This window comes from Brienomyrus brachyistius, chromosome 18, assembly GCF_023856365.1.
Source record: "Brienomyrus brachyistius isolate T26 chromosome 18, BBRACH_0.4, whole genome shotgun sequence".
Lineage (NCBI taxonomy): Eukaryota > Metazoa > Chordata > Actinopteri > Osteoglossiformes > Mormyridae > Brienomyrus > Brienomyrus brachyistius.
In genome coordinates, this window is record NC_064550.1 from 6,507,501 (window position 1) to 6,525,336 (window position 17,836).

Below are 17,836 nucleotides of genomic sequence, written 5' to 3' on the forward strand. Positions count from 1 at the left end.
TCCCAGTGCAGTCGCGCCCTCAGCTACCTTCTCACCCTTCTGTTTTTCACTCCTGGCCAATATAATGAGCAGCAGGGCATTTTCAAGTGAGCTGCACGACAGCACGGACATCCACTTGCATGGGAGAACACAGCGCATTCACCACGCAGGCCACGGGTCCTATCTGGCCTCTCACAAGAAGGCAGAGTGAGTCACGATCAAGTTTTATTGACGGCGTGACTCTTCATGTTCACGTCTCGGAGGGTGATGGGCTTCTAAGCGCCAAGAAGACAGCGCCCAGCGTGGGGCTCGAACCCACGACCCTGAGATTAAGAGTCTCATGCTCTACCGACTGAGCTAGCCGGGCCAACACACAGATGTCGGGGCTTCTGGACCGGCAACTTTCTGAACCGGTTCTTCTCTGCGAAGTGCCTTCTGACTCCGAACCCCATAAAGCACAGCTGTGCTCATGTACTCGCTGTCTCCGTGGCGCGATCGGTTAGCGCGCTCGGCTGTTAACCGAGAGGTTGGTGGTTCAAACCCACCCGAGGACGTGCTCTCTTTTTCCTCTCTGACTTGAAGCGGATGATCTCTCCATCAGTCTCCCTTTATGGTGCGTTGCATTATTTCTCTATTATCCTAGCATGCAATATCAGAGTTTTACCAGACTTGTTAGTCTCTTTGCTTTCTTTATAGTTTGCCTCTCAAAAAAAGAATATCGCTGTGAATCAACTAAAACAATTTTGCACTAAAATACTTTGTCTTTCTTCTTTCTTTGTCTCTGGGAAAAAACACTCTTGCGCCAAAACTGCTAAAACAACAACAAATTTGCGTGTGGTATACATGGCATAAAAAACGCAGCGCCATGCACTTCTACAGCATCGCAGACGGAATGCTTTCCGGGCGTGTCGTAGCTGGGGTGTAGCACGTCGAGGGGAGATTTCATAGCGCCGGATGGGTCCCCAGTAGCACCTTTTGGTGCACCGTGCTGGGGGGGAAGACTCTGGCACTCTTTCACGTTGCCAGCACTCACATCAAGCAAAGGGGACCAGCAAGGAACGCCATACTGGCAGCAAGAAGCACAGCCTGAACGGCACTCAGGAGAACCAGCGCAGGGGGCACCAGGATTTGAACCTAGGACCTCTTGATCTGCAGTCAAATGCTCTACCACTGAGCTATACCCCCGCAGGCAGAGCAAAGGAGATGAGGTGGAAACACAAGCCACTTTGACACACTCTGTGGCTACTCTTTATGCAGCATTAAGCTGTAACCCAGTCATGAAAAAAAAAGCGACTTCTCCTTTAAGACACAGGGCAGTGCTGTACGGCACATAGGCGAAATGTGCCCTGAAGACGGAAGGCTTTGCCAGGTCTGACCTGAAGGGGCACCTGTGAGTATTTCTGTATGACAGGGCGCAAAGCACTGTCATGGGGGATCCCTGGTGGTCTAGTGGTCAGGATTTGGCGCTCTCACCGCCACGGCCCGGGTTCGATTCCCGGTCAGGGAAGTCCGGGGGTCTTTCTGGGCTTCTTTTTTTTTTTTTTTTTTTTTTTTTTTTTTTTTTTTGTCTCTCCCTGCACTTCCCATTGTGACCCTTACGGCCAGCTTCTGACTTCCGGGACCTGAACGAGGCCCTCACAGCATTCCCAGTGCAGTCGCGCCCTCAGCTACCTTCTCACCCTTCTGTTTTTCACTCCTGGCCAATATAATGAGCAGCAGGGCATTTTCAAGTGAGCTGCACGACAGCACGGACATCCACTTGCATGGGAGAACACAGCGCATTCACCACGCAGGCCACGGGTCCTATCTGGCCTCTCACAAGAAGGCAGAGTGAGTCACGATCAAGTTTTATTGACGGCGTGACTCTTCATGTTCACGTCTCGGAGGGTGATGGGCTTCTAAGCGCCAAGAAGACAGCGCCCAGCGTGGGGCTCGAACCCACGACCCTGAGATTAAGAGTCTCATGCTCTACCGACTGAGCTAGCCGGGCCAACACACAGATGTCGGGGCTTCTGGACCGGCAACTTTCTGAACCGGTTCTTCTCTGCGAAGTGCCTTCTGACTCCGAACCCCATAAAGCACTGCTGTGCTCATGTACTCGCTGTCTCCGTGGCGCGATCGGTTAGCGCGCTAGGCTGTTAACCGAGAGGTTGGTGGTTCAAACCCACCCGAGGACGTGCTCTCTTTTTCCTCTCTGACTTGAAGCGGATGATCTCTCCATCAGTCTCCCTTTATGGTGCGTTGCATTATTTCTCTATTATCCTAGCATACAATATCAGAGTTTTACCAGACTTGTTAGTCTCTTTGCTTTCTTTATAGTTTGCCTCTCAAAAAAAGAATATTGCTGTGAATCAACTAAAACAATTTTGCACTAAAATACTTTGTCTTTCTTCTTTCTTTGTCTCTGGGAAAAAACACTCTTGCGCCAAAACTGCTAAAACAACAACAAATTTGCGTGTGGTATACATGGCATAAAAAACGCAGCGCCATGCACTTCTACAGCATCGCAGACGGAATGCTTTCCGGGCGTGTCGTAGCTGGGGTGTAGCACGTCGAGGGGAGATTTCATAGCGCCGGATGGGTCCCCAGTAGCACCTTTTGGTGCACCGTGCTGGGGGGGAAGACTCTGGCACTCTTTCACGTTGCCAGCACTCACATCAAGCAAAGGGGACCAGCAAGGAACGCCATACTGGCAGCAAGAAGGACAGCCTGAACGGCACTCAGGAGAACCAGCGCAGGGGGCACCAGGATTTGAACCTAGGACCTCTTGATCTGCAGTCAAATGCTCTACCACTGAGCTATACCCCCGCAGGCAGAGCAAAGGAGATGAGGTGGAAACACAAGCCACTTTGACACACTCTGTGGCTACTCTTTATGCAGCATTAAGCTGTAACCCAGTCATGAAAAAAAAAGCGACTTCTCCTTTAAGACACAGGGCAGTGCTGTACGGCACATAGGCGAAATGTGCCCTGAAGACGGAAGGCTTTGCCAGGTCTGACCTGAAGGGGCACCTGTGAGTATTTCTGTATGACAGGGCGCAAAGCACTGTCATGGGGGATCCCTGGTGGTCTAGTGGTCAGGATTTGGCGCTCTCACCGCCACGGCCCGGGTTCAATTCCCGGTCAGGGAAGTCCGGGGGTCTTTCTGGGCTTCTTTTTTTTTTTTTTTTTTTGTCTCTCCCTGCACTTCCCATTGTGACCCTTACGGCCAGCTTCTGACTTCCGGGACCTGAACGAGGCCCTCACAGCATTCCCAGTGCAGTCGCGCCCTCAGCTACCTTCTCACCCTTCTGTTTTTCACTCCTGGCCAATATAATGAGCAGCAGGGCATTTTCAAGTGAGCTGCACGACAGCACGGACATCCACTTGCATGGGAGAACACAGCGCATTCACCACGCAGGCCACGGGTCCTATCTGGCCTCTCACAAGAAGGCAGAGTGAGTCACGATCAAGTTTTATTGACGGCGTGACTCTTCATGTTCACGTCTCGGAGGGTGATGGGCTTCTAAGCGCCAAGAAGACAGCGCCCAGCGTGGGGCTCGAACCCACAACCCTGAGATTAAGAGTCTCATGCTCTACCGACTGAGCTAGCCAGGCCAACACACAGGTGTCGGGGCTTCTGGACCGGCAACTTTCTGAACCGGTTCTTCTCTGCGAAGTGCCTTCTGACTCCGAACCCCATAAAGCACAGCTGTGCTCATGTACTCGCAGTCTCCGTAGCGCGATCGGTTAGCGCGCTCGGCTGTTAACCGAGAGGTTGGTGGTTCAAACCCACCCGAGGACGTGCTCTCTTTTTCCTCTCTGACTTGAAGCGGATGATCTCTCCATCAGTCTCCCTTTATGGTGCGTTGCATTATTTCTCTATTATCCTAGCATGCAATATCAGAGTTTTACCAGACTTGTTAGTCTCTTTGCTTTCTTTATAGTTTGCCTCTCAAAAAAAGAATATCGCTGTGAATCAACTAAAACAATTTTGCACTAAAATACTTTGTCTTTCTTCTTTCTTTGTCTCTGGGAAAAAACACTCTTGCGCCAAAACTGCTAAAACAACAACAAATTTGCGTGTGGTATACATGGCACAAAAAACGCAGCGCCATGCACTTCTACAGCATTGCAGACGGAATGCTTTCCGGGCGTGTCGTAGCTGGGGTGTAGCACGTCGAGGGGAGATTTCATAGCGCCGGATGGGTCCCCAGTAGCACCTTTTGGTGCACCGTGCTGGGGGGGAAGACTCTGGCACTCTTTCACGTTGCCAGCACTCACATCAAGCAAAGGGGACCAGCAAGGAACGCCATACTGGCAGCAAGAAGCACAGCCTGAACGGCACTCAGGAGAACCAGCGCAGGGGGCACCAGGATTTGAACCTAGGACCTCTTGATCTGCAGTCAAATGCTCTACCACTGAGCTATACCCCCGCAGGCAGAGCAAAGGAGATGAGGTGGAAACACAAGCCACTTTGACACACTCTGTGGCTACTCTTTATGCAGCATTAAGCTGTAACCCAGTCATGAAAAAAAAAGCGACTTCTCCTTTAAGACACAGGGCAGTGCTGTACGGCACATAGGCGAAATGTGCCCTGAAGACGGAAGGCTTTGCCAGGTCTGACCTGAAGGGGCACCTGTGAGTATTTCTGTATGACAGGGCGCAAAGCACTGTCATGGGGGATCCCTGGTGGTCTAGTGGTCAGGATTTGGCGCTCTCACCGTCACGGCCCGGGTTCGATTCCCGGTCAGGGAAGTCCGGGGGTCTTTCTGGGCTATTTTTTTTTTTTTATTTTTTATTTTTTGTCTCTCCCTGCACTTCCCATTGTGACCCTTACGGCCAGCTTCTGACTTCCGGGACCTGAACGAGGCCCTCACAGCATTCCCAGTGCAGTCGCGCCCTCAGCTACCTTCTCACCCTTCTGTTTTTCACTCCTGGCCAATATAATGAGCAGCAGGGCATTTTCAAGTGAGCTGCACGACAGCACGGACATCCACTTGCATGGGAGAACACAGCGCATTCACCACGCAGGCCACGGGTCCTATCTGGCCTCTCACAAGAAGGCAGAGTGAGTCACGATCAAGTTTTATTGACGGCGTGACTCTTCATGTTCACGTCTCGGAGGGTGATGGGCTTCTAAGCGCCAAGAAAACAGCGCCCAGCATGGGGCTCGAACCCACGACCCTGAGATTAAGAGTCTCATGCTCTACCGACTGAGCTAGCCAGGCCAACACACAGATGTCAGGGCTTCTGGACCGGCAACTTTCTGAACCGGTTCTTCTCTGCGAAGTGCCTTCTGACTCCGAACCCCATAAAGCACAGCTGTGCTCATGTACTCGCAGTCTCCGTAGCGCGATCGGTTAGCGCGCTCGGCTGTTAACCGAGAGGTTGGTGGTTCAAACCCACCCGAGGACGTGCTCTCTTTTTCCTCTCTGACTTGAAGCGGATGATCTCTCCATCAGTCTCCCTTTATGGTGCGTTGCATTATTTCTCTATTATCCTAGCATGCAATATCAGAGTTTTACCAGACTTGTTAGTCTCTTTGCTTTCTTTATAGTTTGCCTCTCAAAAAAAGAATATCGCTGTGAATCAACTAAAACAATTTTGCACTAAAATACTTTGTCTTTCTTCTTTCTTTGTCTCTGGGAAAAAACACTCTTGCGCCAAAACTGCTAAAACAACAACAAATTTGCGTGTGGTATACATGGCACAAAAAACGCAGCGCCATGCACTTCTACAGCATCGCAGACGGAATGCTTTCCGGGCGTGTCGTAGCTGGGGTGTAGCACGTCGAGGGGAGATTTCATAGCGCCGGATGGGTCCCCAGTAGCACCTTTTGGTGCACCGTGCTGGGGGGGAAGACTCTGGCACTCTTTCACGTTGCCAGCACTCACATCAAGCAAAGGGGACCAGCAAGGAACGCCATACTGGCAGCAAGAAGCACAGCCTGAACGGCACTCAGGAGAACCAGCGCAGGGGGCACCAGGATTTGAACCTAGGACCTCTTGATCTGCAGTCAAATGCTCTACCACTGAGCTATACCCCCGCAGGCAGAGCAAAGGAGATGAGGTGGAAACACAAGCCACTTTGACACACTCTGTGGCTACTCTTTATGCAGCATTAAGCTGTAACCCAGTCATGAAAAAAAAAGCGACTTCTCCTTTAAGACACAGGGCAGTGCTGTACGGCACATAGGCGAAATGTGCCCTGAAGACGGAAGGCTTTGCCAGGTCTGACCTGAAGGGGCACCTGTGAGTATTTCTGTATGACAGGGCGCAAAGCACTGTCATGGGGGATCCCTGGTGGTCTAGTGGTCAGGATTTGGCGCTCTCACCGCCACGGCTCAGGTTCGATTCCCGGTCAGGGAAGTCCGGGGGTCTTTCTGGGCTTCTTTTTTTTTTTTTTTTTTTTTTTTTTTTTTTTTTTTTGTCTCTCCCTGCACTTCCCATTGTGACCCTTACGGCCAGCTTCTGACTTCCGGGACCTGAACGAGGCCCTCACAGCATTCCCAGTGCAGTCGCGCCCTCAGCTACCTTCTCACCCTTCTGTTTTTCACTCCTGGCCAATATAATGAGCAGCAGGGCATTTTCAAGTGAGCTGCACGACAGCACGGACATCCACTTGCATGGGAGAACACAGCGCATTCACCACGCAGGCCACGGGTCCTATCTGGCCTCTCACAAGAAGGCAGAGTGAGTCACGATCAAGTTTTATTGACGGCGTGACTCTTCATGTTCACGTCTCAGAGGGTGATGGGCTTCTAAGCGCCAAGAAGACAGCGCCCAGCGTGGGGCTCGAACCCACGACCCTGAGATTAAGAGTCTCATGCTCTACCGACTGAGCTAGCCGGGCCAACACACAGATGTCGGGGCTTCTGGACCGGCAACTTTCTGAACCGGTTCTTCTCTGCGAAGTGCCTTCTGACTCCGAACCCCATAAAGCACAGCTGTGCTCATGTACTCGCTGTCTCCGTGGCGCGGTCGGTTAGCGCGCTCGGCTGTTAACCGAGAGGTTGGTGGTTCAAACCCACCCGAGGACGTGCTCTCTTTTTCCTCTCTGACTTGAAGCGGATGATCTCTCCATCAGTCTCCCTTTATGGTGCGTTGCATTATTTCTCTATTATCCTAGCATGCAATATCAGAGTTTTACCAGACTTGTTAGTCTCTTTGCTTTCTTTATAGTTTGCCTCTCAAAAAAAGAATATCGCTGTGAATCAACTAAAACAATTTTGCACTAAAATACTTTGTCTTTCTTCTTTCTTTGTCTCTGGGGAAAAAACACTCTTTCGCCAAAACTGCTAAAACAACAACAAATTTGCGTGTGGTATACATGGCACAAAAAACGCAGCGCCATGCACTTCTACAGCATCGCAGACGGAATGCTTTCCGGGCGTGTCGTAGCTGGGGTGTAGCACGTCGAGGGGAGATTTCATAGCGCCGGATGGGTCCCCAGTAGCACCTTTTGGTGCACCGTGCTGGGGGGGAAGACTCTGGCACTCTTTCACGTTGCCAGCACTCACATCAAGCAAAGGGGACCAGCAAGGAACGCCATACTGGCAGCAAGAAGGACAGCCTGAACGGCACTCAGGAGAACCAGCGCAGGGGGCACCAGGATTTGAACCTAGGACCTCTTGATCTGCAGTCAAATGCTCTACCACTGAGCTATACCCCCGCAGGCAGAGCAAAGGAGATGAGGTGGAAACACAAGCCACTTTGACACACTCTGTGGCTACTCTTTATGCAGCATTAAGCTGTAACCCAGTCATGAAAAAAAAAGCGACTTCTCCTTTAAGACACAGGGCAGTGCTGTACGGCACATAGGCGAAATGTGCCCTGAAGACGAAAGGCTTTGCCAGGTCTGACCTGAAGGGGCACCTGTGAGTATTTCTGTATGACAGGGCGCAAAGCACTGTCATGGGGGATCCCTGGTGGTCTAGTGGTCAGGATTTGGCGCTCTCACCGCCACGGCCCGGGTTCGATTCCCGGTCAGGGAAGTCCGGGGGTCTTTCTGGGCTTCTTTTTTTTTTTTTTTTTTTTTTTTTTGTCTCTCCCTGCACTTCCCATTGTGACCCTTACGGCCAGCTTCTGACTTCCGGGACCTGAACGAGGCCCTCACAGCATTCCCAGTGCAGTCGCGCCCTCAGCTACCTTCTCACCCTTCTGTTTTTCACTCCTGGCCAATATAATGAGCAGCAGGGCATTTTCAAGTGAGCTGCACGACAGCACGGACATCCACTTGCATGGGAGAACACAGCGCATTCACCACGCAGGCCACGGGTCCTATCTGGCCTCTCACAAGAAGGCAGAGTGAGTCACGATCAAGTTTTATTGACGGCATGACTCTTCATGTTCACGTCTCGGAGGGTGATGGGCTTCTAAGCGCCAAGAAGACAGCGCCCAGCGTGGGGCTCGAACCCACGACCCTGAGATTAAGAGTCTCATGCTCTACCGACTGAGCTAGCCGGGCCAACACACAGATGTCGGGGCTTCTGGACCGGCAACTTTCTGAACCGGTTCTTCTCTGCGAAGTGCCTTCTGACTCCGAACCCCATAAAGCACAGCTGTGCTCATGTACTCGCTGTCTCCGTGGCGCGATCGGTTAGCGCGCTCGGCTGTTAACCGAGAGGTTGGTGGTTCAAACCCACCCGAGGACGTGCTCTCTTTTTCCTCTCTGACTTGAAGCGGATGATCTCTCCATCAGTCTCCCTTTATGGTGCGTTGCATTATTTCTCTATTATCCTAGCATGCAATATCAGAGTTTTACCAGACTTGTTAGTCTCTTTGCTTTCTTTATAGTTTGCCTCTCAAAAAAAGAATATCGCTGTGAATCAACTAAAACAATTTTGCACTAAAATACTTTGTCTTTCTTCTTTCTTTGTCTCTGGGAAAAAACACTCTTGCGCCAAAACTGCTAAAACAACAACAAATTTGCGTGTGGTATACATGGCATAAAAAACGCAGCGCCATGCACTTCTACAGCATCGCAGACGGAATGCTTTCCGGGCGTGTCGTAGCTGGGGTGTAGCACGTCGAGGGGAGATTTCATAGCGCCGGATGGGTCCCCAGTAGCACCTTTTGGTGCACCGTGCTGGGGGGGAAGACTCTGGCACTCTTTCACGTTGCCAGCACTCACATCAAGCAAAGGGGACCAGCAAGGAACGCCATACTGGCAGCAAGAAGGACAGCCTGAACGGCACTCAGGAGAACCAGCGCAGGGGGCACCAGGATTTGAACCTAGGACCTCTTGATCTGCAGTCAAATGCTCTACCACTGAGCTATACCCCCGCAGGCAGAGCAAAGGAGATGAGGTGGAAACACAAGCCACTTTGACACACTCTGTGGCTACTCTTTATGCAGCATTAAGCTGTAACCCAGTCATGAAAAAAAAAGCGACTTCTCCTTTAAGACACAGGGCAGTGCTGTACGGCACATAGGCGAAATGTGCCCTGAAGACGGAAGGCTTTGCCAGGTCTGACCTGAAGGGGCACCTGTGAGTATTTCTGTATGACAGGGCGCAAAGCACTGTCATGGGGGATCCCTGGTGGTCTAGTGGTCAGGATTTGGCGCTCTCACCGCCACGGCCCGGGTTCAATTCCCGGTCAGGGAAGTCCGGGGGTCTTTCTGGGCTTCTTTTTTTTTTTTTTTTTTTGTCTCTCCCTGCACTTCCCATTGTGACCCTTACGGCCAGCTTCTGACTTCCGGGACCTGAACGAGGCCCTCACAGCATTCCCAGTGCAGTCGCGCCCTCAGCTACCTTCTCACCCTTCTGTTTTTCACTCCTGGCCAATATAATGAGCAGCAGGGCATTTTCAAGTGAGCTGCACGACAGCACGGACATCCACTTGCATGGGAGAACACAGCGCATTCACCACGCAGGCCACGGGTCCTATCTGGCCTCTCACAAGAAGGCAGAGTGAGTCACGATCAAGTTTTATTGACGGCGTGACTCTTCATGTTCACGTCTCGGAGGGTGATGGGCTTCTAAGCGCCAAGAAGACAGCGCTCAGCGTGGGGCTCGAACCCACAACCCTGAGATTAAGAGTCTCATGCTCTACCGACTGAGCTAGTCAGGCCAACACACAGATGTCGGGGCTTCTGGACCGGCAACTTTCTGAACCGGTTCTTCTCTGCGAAGTGCCTTCTGACTCCGAACCCCATAAAGCACAGCTGTGCTCATGTACTCGCAGTCTCCGTAGCGCGATCGGTTAGCGCGCTCGGCTGTTAACCGAGAGGTTGGTGGTTCAAACCCACCCGAGGACGTGCTCTCTTTTTCCTCTCTGACTTGAAGCGGATGATCTCTCCATCAGTCTCCCTTTATGGTGCGTTGCATTATTTCTCTATTATCCTAGCATGCAATATCAGAGTTTTACCAGACTTGTTAGTCTCTTTGCTTTCTTTATAGTTTGCCTCTCAAAAAAAGAATATCGCTGTGAATCAACTAAAACAATTTTGCACTAAAATACTTTGTCTTTCTTCTTTCTTTGTCTCTGGGAAAAAACACTCTTGCGCCAAAACTGCTAAAACAACAACAAATTTGCGTGTGGTATACATGGCACAAAAAACGCAGCGCCATGCACTTCTACAGCATCGCAGACGGAATGCTTTCCGGGCGTGTCGTAGCTGGGGTGTAGCACGTCGAGGGGAGATTTCATAGCGCCGGATGGGTCCCCAGTAGCACCTTTTGGTGCACCATGCTGGGGGGGAAGACTCTGGCACTCTTTCACGTTGCCAGCACTCACATCAAGCAAAGGGGACCAGCAAGGAACGCCATACTGGCAGCAAGAAGCACAGCCTGAATGGCACTCAGGAGAACCAGCGCAGGGGGCACCAGGATTTGAACCTAGGACCTCTTGATCTGCAGTCAAATGCTCTACCACTGAGCTATACCCCCGCAGGCAGAGCAAAGGAGATGAGGTGGAAACACAAGCCACTTTGACACACTCTGTGGCTACTCTTTATGCAGCATTAAGCTGTAACCCAGTCATGAAAAAAAAAGCGACTTCTCCTTTAAGACACAGGGCAGTGCTGTACGGCACATAGGCGAAATGTGCCCTGAAGACGGAAGGCTTTGCCAGGTCTGACCTGAAGGGGCACCTGTGAGTATTTCTGTATGACAGGGCGCAAAGCACTGTCATGGGGGATCCCTGGTGGTCTAGTGGTCAGGATTTGGCGCTCTCACCGCCACGGCCCGGGTTCGATTCCCGGTCAGGGAAGTCCGGGGGTCTTTCTGGGCTATTTTTTTTTTTTTTTTTTTTTTTTTTTGTCTCTCCCTGCACTTCCCATTGTGACCCTTACGGCCAGCTTCTGACTTCCGGGACCTGAACGAGGCCCTCACAGCATTCCCAGTGCAGTCGCGCCCTCAGCTACCTTCTCACCCTTCTGTTTTTCACTCCTGGCCAATATAATGAGCAGCAGGGCATTTTCAAGTGAGCTGCACGACAGCACGGACATCCACTTGCATGGGAGAACACAGCGCATTCACCACGCAGGCCACGGGTCCTATCTGGCCTCTCACAAGAAGGCAGAGTGAGTCACGATCAAGTTTTATTGACGGCATGACTCTTCATGTTCACGTCTCGGAGGGTGATGGGCTTCTAAGCGCCAAGAAGACAGCACCCAGCGTGGGGCTCGAACCCACAACCCTGAGATTAAGAGTCTCATGCTCTACCGACTGAGCTAGCCAGGCCAACAAGAGATGTCAGGGCTTCTGGACCGGCAACTTTCTGAACCGGTTCTTCTCTGCGAAGTGCCTTCTGACTCCGAACCCCATAAAGCACAGCTGTGCTCATGTACTCGCTGTCTCCGTGGCGCAATCGGTTAGCGCGCTCGGCTGTTAACCGAGAGGTTGGTGGTTCAAACCCACCCGGGGACGTGCTCTCTTTTTCCTCTCTGACTTGAAGCGGATGATCTCTCCATCAGTCTCCCTTTATGGTGCGTTGCATTATTTCTCTATTATCCTAGCATGCAATATCAGAGTTTTACCAGACTTGTTAGTCTCTTTGCTTTCTTTATAGTTTGCCTCTCAAAAAAAGAATATCGCTGTGAATCAACTAAAACAATTTTGCACTAAAATACTTTGTCTTTCTTCTTTCTTTGTCTCTGGGAAAAAACACTCTTGCGCCAAAACTGCTAAAACAACAACAAATTTGCGTGTGGTATACATGGCACAAAAAACGCAGCGCCATGCACTTCTACAGCATCGCAGACGGAATGCTTTCCGGGCGTGTCGTAGCTGGGGTGTAGCACGTCGAGGGGAGATTTCATAGCGCCGGATGGGTCCCCAGTAGCACCTTTTGGTGCACCGTGCTGGGGGGGAAGACTCTGGCACTCTTTCACGTTGCCAGCACTCACATCAAGCAAAGGGGACCAGCAAGGAACGCCATACTGGCAGCAAGAAGCACAGCCTGAACGGCACTCAGGAGAACCAGCGCAGGGGGCACCAGGATTTGAACCTAGGACCTCTTGATCTGCAGTCAAATGCTCTACCACTGAGCTATACCCCCGCAGGCAGAGCAAAGGAGATGAGGTGGAAACACAAGCCACTTTGACACACTCTGTGGCTACTCTTTATGCAGCATTAAGCTGTAACCCAGTCATGAAAAAAAAAGCGACTTCTCCTTTAAGACACAGGGCAGTGCTGTACGGCACATAGGCGAAATGTGCCCTGAAGACGGAAGGCTTTGCCAGGTCTGACCTGAAGGGGCACCTGTGAGTATTTCTGTATGACAGGGCGCAAAGCACTGTCATGGGGGATCCCTGGTGGTCTAGTGGTCAGGATTTGGCGCTCTCACCGCCACGGCCCGGGTTAGATTCCCGGTCAGGGAAGTCCGGGGGTCTTTCTGGGCTTCTTTTTTTTTTTTTTTTTTTTTTGTCTCTCCCTGCACTTCCCATTGTGACCCTTACGGCCAGCTTCTGACTTCCGGGACCTGAACGAGGCCCTCACAGCATTGCCAGTGCAGTCGCGCCCTCAGCTACCTTCTCACCCTTCTGTTTTTCACTCCTGGCCAATATAATGAGCAGCAGGGCATTTTCAAGTGAGCTGCACGACAGCACGGACATCCACTTGCATGGGAGAACACAGCGCATTCACCACGCAGGCCACGGGTCCTATCTGGCCTCTCACAAGAAGGCAGAGTGAGTCACGATCAAGTTTTATTGACGGCATGACTCTTCATGTTCACGTCTCGGAGGGTGATGGGCTTCTAAGCGCCAAGAAGACAGCACCCAGCGTGGGGCTCGAACCCACGACCCTGAGATTAAGAGTCTCATGCTCTACCGACTGAGCTAGCCAGGCCAACAAGAGATGTCAGGGCTTCTGGACCGGCAACTTTCTGAACCGGTTCTTCTCTGCGAAGTGCCTTCTGACTCCGAACCCCATAAAGCACAGCTGTGCTCATGTACTCGCTGTCTCCGTGGCGCAATCGGTTAGCGCGCTCGGCTGTTAACCGAGAGGTTGGTGGTTCAAACCCACCCGGGGACGTGCTCTCTTTTTCCTCTCTGACTTGAAGCGGATGATCTCTCCATCAGTCTCCCTTTATGGTGCGTTGCATTATTTCTCTATTATCCTAGCATGCAATATCAGAGTTTTACCAGACTTGTTAGTCTCTTTGCTTTCTTTATAGTTTGCCTCTCAAAAAAAGAATATCGCTGTGAATCAACTAAAACAATTTTGCACTAAAATACTTTGTCTTTCTTCTTTCTTTGTCTCTGGGAAAAAACACTCTTGCGCCAAAACTGCTAAAACAACAACAAATTTGCGTGTGGTATACATGGCACAAAAAACGCAGCGCCATGCACGTCTACAGCATCGCAGACGGAATGCTTTCCGGGCGTGTCGTAGCTGGGGTGTAGCACGTCGAGGGGAGATTTCATAGCGCCGGATGGGTCCCCAGTAGCACCTTTTGGTGCACCGTGCTGGGGGGGAAGACTCTGGCACTCTTTCACGTTGCCAGCACTCACATCAAGCAAAGGGGACCAGCAAGGAACGCCATACTGGCAGCAAGAAGCACTGCCTGAATGGCACTCAGGAGAACCAGCGCAGGGGGCACCAGGATTTGAACCTAGGACCTCTTGATCTGCAGTCAAATGCTCTACCACTGAGCTAAACCCCCGGAGGCAGAGCAAAGGAGATGAGGTGGAAACACAAGCCACTTTGACACACTCTGTGGCTACTCTTTATGCAGCATTAAGCTGTAACCCAGTCATGAAAAAAAAAGCGACTTCTCCTTTAAGACACAGGGCAGTGCTGTACGGCACATAGGCGAAATGTGCCCTGAAGACGGAAGGCTTTGCCAGGTCTGACCTGAAGGGGCACCTGTGAGTATTTCTGTATGACAGGGCGCAAAGCAGTGTCATGGGGGATCCCTGGTGGTCTAGTGGTCAGGATTTGGCGCTCTCACCGCCACGGCCCGGGTTCGATTCCCGGTCAGGGAAGTCCGGGGGTCTTTCTGGGCTTCTTTTTTTTTTTTGTCTCTCCCTGCACTTCCCATTGTGACCCTTACGGCCAGCTTCTGACTTCCGGGACCTGAACGAGGCCCTCACAGCATTCCCAGTGCAGTCGCGCCCTCAGCTACCTTCTCACCCTTCTGTTTTTCACTCCTGGCCAATATAATGAGCAGCAGGGCATTTTCAAGTGAGCTGCACGACAGCACGGACATCCACTTGCATGGGAGAACACAGCGCATTCACCACGCAGGCCACGGGTCCTATCTGGCCTCTCACAAGAAGGCAGAGTGAGTCACGATCAAGTTTTATTGACGGCATGACTCTTCATGTTCACGTCTCGGAGGGTGATGGGCTTCTAAGCGCCAAGAAGACAGCACCCAGCGTGGGGCTCGAACCCACGACCCTGAGATTAAGAGTCTCATGCTCTACCGACTGAGCTAGCCAGGCCAACACACAGATGTCAGGGCTTCTGGACCGGCAACTTTCTGAACCGGTTCTTCTCTGCGAAGTGCCTTCTGACTCCGAACCCCATAAAGCACAGCTGTGCTCATGTACTCGCTGTCTCCGTGGCGCAATCGGTTAGCGCGCTCGGCTGTTAACCGAGAGGTTGGTGGTTCAAACCCACCCGGGGACGTGCTCTCTTTTTCCTCTCTGACTTGAAGCGGATGATCTCTCCATCAGTCTCCCTTTATGGTGCGTTGCATTATTTCTCTATTATCCTAGCATGCAATATCAGAGTTTTACCAGACTTGTTAGTCTCTTTGCTTTCTTTATAGTTTGCCTCTAAAAAAAAGAATATCGCTGTGAATCAACTAAAACAATTTTGCACTAAAATACTTTGTCTTTCTTCTTTCTTTGTCTCTGGGAAAAAACACTCTTGCGCCAAAACTGCTAAAACAACAACAAATTTGCGTGTGGTATACATGGCACAAAAAACGCAGCGCCATGCACTTCTACAGCATCGCAGACGGAATGCTTTCCGGGCGTGTCGTAGCTGGGGTGTAGCACGTCGAGGGGAGATTTCATAGCGCCGGATGGGTCCCCAGTAGCACCTTTTGGTGCACCGTGCTGGGGGGGAAGACTCTGGCACTCTTTCACGTTGCCAGCACTCACATCAAGCAAAGGGGACCAGCAAGGAACGCCATACTGGCAGCAAGAAGCACAGCCTGAACGGCACTCAGGAGAACCAGCGCAGGGGGCACCAGGATTTGAACGTAGGACCTCTTGATCTGCAGTCAAATGCTCTACCACTGAGCTATACCCCCGCAGGCAGAGCAAAGGAGATGAGGTGGAAACACAAGCCACTTTGACACACTCTGTGGCTACTCTTTATGCAGCATTAAGCTGTAACCCAGTCATGAAAAAAAAAGCGACTTCTCCTTTAAGACACAGGGCAGTGCTGTACGGCACATAGGCGAAATGTGCCCTGAAGACGGAAGGCTTTGCCAGGTCTGACCTGAAGGGGCACCTGTGAGTATTTCTGTATGACAGGGCGCAAAGCACTGTCATGGGGGATCCCTGGTGGTCTAGTGGTCAGGATTTGGCGCTCTCACCGCCACGGCCCAGGTTCGATTCCCGGTCAGGAAAGTCCGGGGGTCTTTCTGGGCTTCTTTTTTTTTTTTTTGTCTCTCCCTGCACTTCCCATTGTGACCCTTACGGCCAGCTTCTGACTTCCGGGACCTGAACGAGGCCCTCACAGCATTCCCAGTGCAGTCGCGCCCTCAGCTACCTTCTCACCCTTCTGTTTTTCACTCCTGGCCAATATAATGAGCAGCAGGGCATTTTCAAGTGAGCTGCACGACAGCACGGACATCCACTTGCATGGGAGAACACAGCGCATTCACCACGCAGGCCACGGGTCCTATCTGGCCTCTCACAAGAAGGCAGAGTGAGTCACGATCAAGTTTTATTGACGGCATGACTTTTCATGTTCACGTCTCGGAGGGTGATGGGCTTCTAAGCGCCAAGAAGACAGCACCCAGCGTGGGGCTCGAACCCACGACCCTGAGATTAAGAGTCTCATGCTCTACCGACTGAGCTAGCCAGGCCAACACACAGATGTCGGGGCCTCTGGACCGGCAACTTTCTGAACCGGTTCTTCTCTGCGAAGTGCCTTCTGACTCCGAACCCCATAAAGCACAGCTGTGCTCATGTACTCGCTGTCTCCGTGGCGCGATCGGTTAGCGCGCTCGGCTGTTAACCGAGAGGTTGGTGGTTCAAACCCACCCGAGGACGTGCTCTCTTTTTCCTCTCTGACTTGAAGCGGATGATCTCTCCATCAGTCTCCCTTTATGGTGCGTTGCATTATTTCTCTATTATCCTAGCATGCAATATCAGAGTTTTACCAGACTTGTTAGTCTCTTTGCTTTCTTTATAGTTTGCCTCTAAAAAAAAGAATATCGCTGTGAATCAACTAAAACAATTTTGCACTAAAATACTTTGTCTTTCTTCTTTCTTTGTCTCTGGGAAAAAACACTCTTGCGCCAAAACTGCTAAAACAACAACAAATTTGCGTGTGGTATACATGGCACAAAAAACGCAGCGCCATGCACGTCTACAGCATCGCAGACGGAATGCTTTCCGGGCGTGTCGTAGCTGGGGTGTAGCACGTCGAGGGGAGATTTCATAGCGCCGGATGGGTCCCCAGTAGCACCTTTTGGTGCACCGTGCTGGGGGGGAAGACTCTGGCACTCTTTCACGTTGCCAGCACTCACATCAAGCAAAGGGGACCAGCAAGGAACGCCATACTGGCAGCAAGAAGCACAGCCTGAATGGCACTCAGGAGAACCAGCGCAGGGGGCACCAGGATTTGAACCTAGGACCTCTTTATCTGCAGTCAAATGCTCTACCACTGAGCTATACCCCCACAGGCAGAGCAAAGGAGATGAGGTGGAAACACAAGCCACTTTGACACACTCTGTGGCTACTCTTTATGCAGCATTAAGCTGTAACCCAGTCATGAAAAAAAAAGCGACTTCTCCTTTAAGACACAGGGCAGTGCTGTACGGCACATAGGCGAAATGTGCCCTGAAGACGGAAGGCTTTGCCAGGTCTGACCTGAAGGGGCACCTGTGAGTATTTCTGTATGACAGGGCGCAAAGCACTGTCATGGGGGATCCCTGGTGGTCTAGTGGTCAGGATTTGGCGCTCTCACCACCACGGCCCGGGTTCGATTCCCGGTCAGGGAAGTCCGGGGGTCTTTCTGGGCTTCTTTTTTTTTTTTTTTGTCTCTCCCTGCACTTCCCATTGTGACCCTTACGGCCAGCTTCTGACTTCCGGGACCTGAACGAGGCCCTCACAGCATTCCCAGTGCAGTCGCGCCCTCAGCTACCTTCTCACCCTTCTGTTTTTCACTCCTGGCCAATATAATGAGCAGCAGGGCATTTTCAAGTGAGCTGCACGACAGCACGGACATCCACTTGCATGGGAGAA

At 51.6% G+C, this 17,836-nt stretch overlaps 38 non-coding genes across 38 annotated transcripts; 17 read left to right on the forward strand and 21 right to left on the reverse strand.

Moving 5' to 3' along the window:
- Window positions 1-273: 273 nt before the first annotated feature.
- trnak-cuu (transfer RNA lysine (anticodon CUU)) lies at window positions 274-346 on the reverse strand. The gene has a single exon. It is a non-coding gene; the product is annotated as a tRNA-Lys (tRNA).
- Window positions 347-459: 113 nt separating this feature from the next.
- On the forward strand, window positions 460-533 carry trnan-guu (transfer RNA asparagine (anticodon GUU)). Its single transcript has one exon. It is a non-coding gene; the product is annotated as a tRNA-Asn (tRNA).
- Window positions 534-1,092: 559 nt separating this feature from the next.
- Window positions 1,093-1,164, reverse strand: trnac-gca (transfer RNA cysteine (anticodon GCA)). Its single transcript has one exon. It is a non-coding gene; the product is annotated as a tRNA-Cys (tRNA).
- Window positions 1,165-1,414: 250 nt separating this feature from the next.
- trnae-cuc (transfer RNA glutamic acid (anticodon CUC)) lies at window positions 1,415-1,486 on the forward strand. Its single transcript has one exon. It is a non-coding gene; the product is annotated as a tRNA-Glu (tRNA).
- A 410-nt stretch (window positions 1,487-1,896) lies between these two features.
- On the reverse strand, window positions 1,897-1,969 carry trnak-cuu (transfer RNA lysine (anticodon CUU)). Its single transcript has one exon. It is a non-coding gene; the product is annotated as a tRNA-Lys (tRNA).
- A 113-nt stretch (window positions 1,970-2,082) lies between these two features.
- Window positions 2,083-2,156, forward strand: trnan-guu (transfer RNA asparagine (anticodon GUU)). Its single transcript has one exon. It is a non-coding gene; the product is annotated as a tRNA-Asn (tRNA).
- Window positions 2,157-2,715: 559 nt separating this feature from the next.
- Window positions 2,716-2,787, reverse strand: trnac-gca (transfer RNA cysteine (anticodon GCA)). The gene has a single exon. It is a non-coding gene; the product is annotated as a tRNA-Cys (tRNA).
- A 250-nt stretch (window positions 2,788-3,037) lies between these two features.
- On the forward strand, window positions 3,038-3,109 carry trnae-cuc (transfer RNA glutamic acid (anticodon CUC)). Its single transcript has one exon. It is a non-coding gene; the product is annotated as a tRNA-Glu (tRNA).
- A 393-nt stretch (window positions 3,110-3,502) lies between these two features.
- trnak-cuu (transfer RNA lysine (anticodon CUU)) lies at window positions 3,503-3,575 on the reverse strand. The gene has a single exon. It is a non-coding gene; the product is annotated as a tRNA-Lys (tRNA).
- A 113-nt stretch (window positions 3,576-3,688) lies between these two features.
- Window positions 3,689-3,762, forward strand: trnan-guu (transfer RNA asparagine (anticodon GUU)). Its single transcript has one exon. It is a non-coding gene; the product is annotated as a tRNA-Asn (tRNA).
- Window positions 3,763-4,321: 559 nt separating this feature from the next.
- trnac-gca (transfer RNA cysteine (anticodon GCA)) lies at window positions 4,322-4,393 on the reverse strand. Its single transcript has one exon. It is a non-coding gene; the product is annotated as a tRNA-Cys (tRNA).
- Window positions 4,394-5,115: 722 nt separating this feature from the next.
- trnak-cuu (transfer RNA lysine (anticodon CUU)) lies at window positions 5,116-5,188 on the reverse strand. The gene has a single exon. It is a non-coding gene; the product is annotated as a tRNA-Lys (tRNA).
- A 113-nt stretch (window positions 5,189-5,301) lies between these two features.
- Window positions 5,302-5,375, forward strand: trnan-guu (transfer RNA asparagine (anticodon GUU)). Its single transcript has one exon. It is a non-coding gene; the product is annotated as a tRNA-Asn (tRNA).
- A 559-nt stretch (window positions 5,376-5,934) lies between these two features.
- trnac-gca (transfer RNA cysteine (anticodon GCA)) lies at window positions 5,935-6,006 on the reverse strand. The gene has a single exon. It is a non-coding gene; the product is annotated as a tRNA-Cys (tRNA).
- A 733-nt stretch (window positions 6,007-6,739) lies between these two features.
- trnak-cuu (transfer RNA lysine (anticodon CUU)) lies at window positions 6,740-6,812 on the reverse strand. Its single transcript has one exon. It is a non-coding gene; the product is annotated as a tRNA-Lys (tRNA).
- A 113-nt stretch (window positions 6,813-6,925) lies between these two features.
- On the forward strand, window positions 6,926-6,999 carry trnan-guu (transfer RNA asparagine (anticodon GUU)). Its single transcript has one exon. It is a non-coding gene; the product is annotated as a tRNA-Asn (tRNA).
- A 560-nt stretch (window positions 7,000-7,559) lies between these two features.
- On the reverse strand, window positions 7,560-7,631 carry trnac-gca (transfer RNA cysteine (anticodon GCA)). Its single transcript has one exon. It is a non-coding gene; the product is annotated as a tRNA-Cys (tRNA).
- Window positions 7,632-7,881: 250 nt separating this feature from the next.
- Window positions 7,882-7,953, forward strand: trnae-cuc (transfer RNA glutamic acid (anticodon CUC)). The gene has a single exon. It is a non-coding gene; the product is annotated as a tRNA-Glu (tRNA).
- Window positions 7,954-8,353: 400 nt separating this feature from the next.
- Window positions 8,354-8,426, reverse strand: trnak-cuu (transfer RNA lysine (anticodon CUU)). Its single transcript has one exon. It is a non-coding gene; the product is annotated as a tRNA-Lys (tRNA).
- A 113-nt stretch (window positions 8,427-8,539) lies between these two features.
- trnan-guu (transfer RNA asparagine (anticodon GUU)) lies at window positions 8,540-8,613 on the forward strand. Its single transcript has one exon. It is a non-coding gene; the product is annotated as a tRNA-Asn (tRNA).
- A 559-nt stretch (window positions 8,614-9,172) lies between these two features.
- On the reverse strand, window positions 9,173-9,244 carry trnac-gca (transfer RNA cysteine (anticodon GCA)). Its single transcript has one exon. It is a non-coding gene; the product is annotated as a tRNA-Cys (tRNA).
- Window positions 9,245-9,494: 250 nt separating this feature from the next.
- Window positions 9,495-9,566, forward strand: trnae-cuc (transfer RNA glutamic acid (anticodon CUC)). Its single transcript has one exon. It is a non-coding gene; the product is annotated as a tRNA-Glu (tRNA).
- A 579-nt stretch (window positions 9,567-10,145) lies between these two features.
- Window positions 10,146-10,219, forward strand: trnan-guu (transfer RNA asparagine (anticodon GUU)). Its single transcript has one exon. It is a non-coding gene; the product is annotated as a tRNA-Asn (tRNA).
- Window positions 10,220-10,778: 559 nt separating this feature from the next.
- Window positions 10,779-10,850, reverse strand: trnac-gca (transfer RNA cysteine (anticodon GCA)). Its single transcript has one exon. It is a non-coding gene; the product is annotated as a tRNA-Cys (tRNA).
- Window positions 10,851-11,100: 250 nt separating this feature from the next.
- trnae-cuc (transfer RNA glutamic acid (anticodon CUC)) lies at window positions 11,101-11,172 on the forward strand. The gene has a single exon. It is a non-coding gene; the product is annotated as a tRNA-Glu (tRNA).
- A 400-nt stretch (window positions 11,173-11,572) lies between these two features.
- On the reverse strand, window positions 11,573-11,645 carry trnak-cuu (transfer RNA lysine (anticodon CUU)). The gene has a single exon. It is a non-coding gene; the product is annotated as a tRNA-Lys (tRNA).
- Window positions 11,646-11,757: 112 nt separating this feature from the next.
- On the forward strand, window positions 11,758-11,831 carry trnan-guu (transfer RNA asparagine (anticodon GUU)). Its single transcript has one exon. It is a non-coding gene; the product is annotated as a tRNA-Asn (tRNA).
- A 559-nt stretch (window positions 11,832-12,390) lies between these two features.
- Window positions 12,391-12,462, reverse strand: trnac-gca (transfer RNA cysteine (anticodon GCA)). Its single transcript has one exon. It is a non-coding gene; the product is annotated as a tRNA-Cys (tRNA).
- A 718-nt stretch (window positions 12,463-13,180) lies between these two features.
- trnak-cuu (transfer RNA lysine (anticodon CUU)) lies at window positions 13,181-13,253 on the reverse strand. The gene has a single exon. It is a non-coding gene; the product is annotated as a tRNA-Lys (tRNA).
- A 112-nt stretch (window positions 13,254-13,365) lies between these two features.
- On the forward strand, window positions 13,366-13,439 carry trnan-guu (transfer RNA asparagine (anticodon GUU)). The gene has a single exon. It is a non-coding gene; the product is annotated as a tRNA-Asn (tRNA).
- Window positions 13,440-13,998: 559 nt separating this feature from the next.
- On the reverse strand, window positions 13,999-14,070 carry trnac-gca (transfer RNA cysteine (anticodon GCA)). Its single transcript has one exon. It is a non-coding gene; the product is annotated as a tRNA-Cys (tRNA).
- Window positions 14,071-14,320: 250 nt separating this feature from the next.
- Window positions 14,321-14,392, forward strand: trnae-cuc (transfer RNA glutamic acid (anticodon CUC)). Its single transcript has one exon. It is a non-coding gene; the product is annotated as a tRNA-Glu (tRNA).
- Window positions 14,393-14,778: 386 nt separating this feature from the next.
- Window positions 14,779-14,851, reverse strand: trnak-cuu (transfer RNA lysine (anticodon CUU)). The gene has a single exon. It is a non-coding gene; the product is annotated as a tRNA-Lys (tRNA).
- Window positions 14,852-14,964: 113 nt separating this feature from the next.
- Window positions 14,965-15,038, forward strand: trnan-guu (transfer RNA asparagine (anticodon GUU)). The gene has a single exon. It is a non-coding gene; the product is annotated as a tRNA-Asn (tRNA).
- Window positions 15,039-15,597: 559 nt separating this feature from the next.
- trnac-gca (transfer RNA cysteine (anticodon GCA)) lies at window positions 15,598-15,669 on the reverse strand. The gene has a single exon. It is a non-coding gene; the product is annotated as a tRNA-Cys (tRNA).
- A 710-nt stretch (window positions 15,670-16,379) lies between these two features.
- trnak-cuu (transfer RNA lysine (anticodon CUU)) lies at window positions 16,380-16,452 on the reverse strand. Its single transcript has one exon. It is a non-coding gene; the product is annotated as a tRNA-Lys (tRNA).
- A 113-nt stretch (window positions 16,453-16,565) lies between these two features.
- On the forward strand, window positions 16,566-16,639 carry trnan-guu (transfer RNA asparagine (anticodon GUU)). Its single transcript has one exon. It is a non-coding gene; the product is annotated as a tRNA-Asn (tRNA).
- Window positions 16,640-17,198: 559 nt separating this feature from the next.
- Window positions 17,199-17,270, reverse strand: trnac-gca (transfer RNA cysteine (anticodon GCA)). The gene has a single exon. It is a non-coding gene; the product is annotated as a tRNA-Cys (tRNA).
- Between the last annotated feature and the right edge of the window lie 566 nt (window positions 17,271-17,836).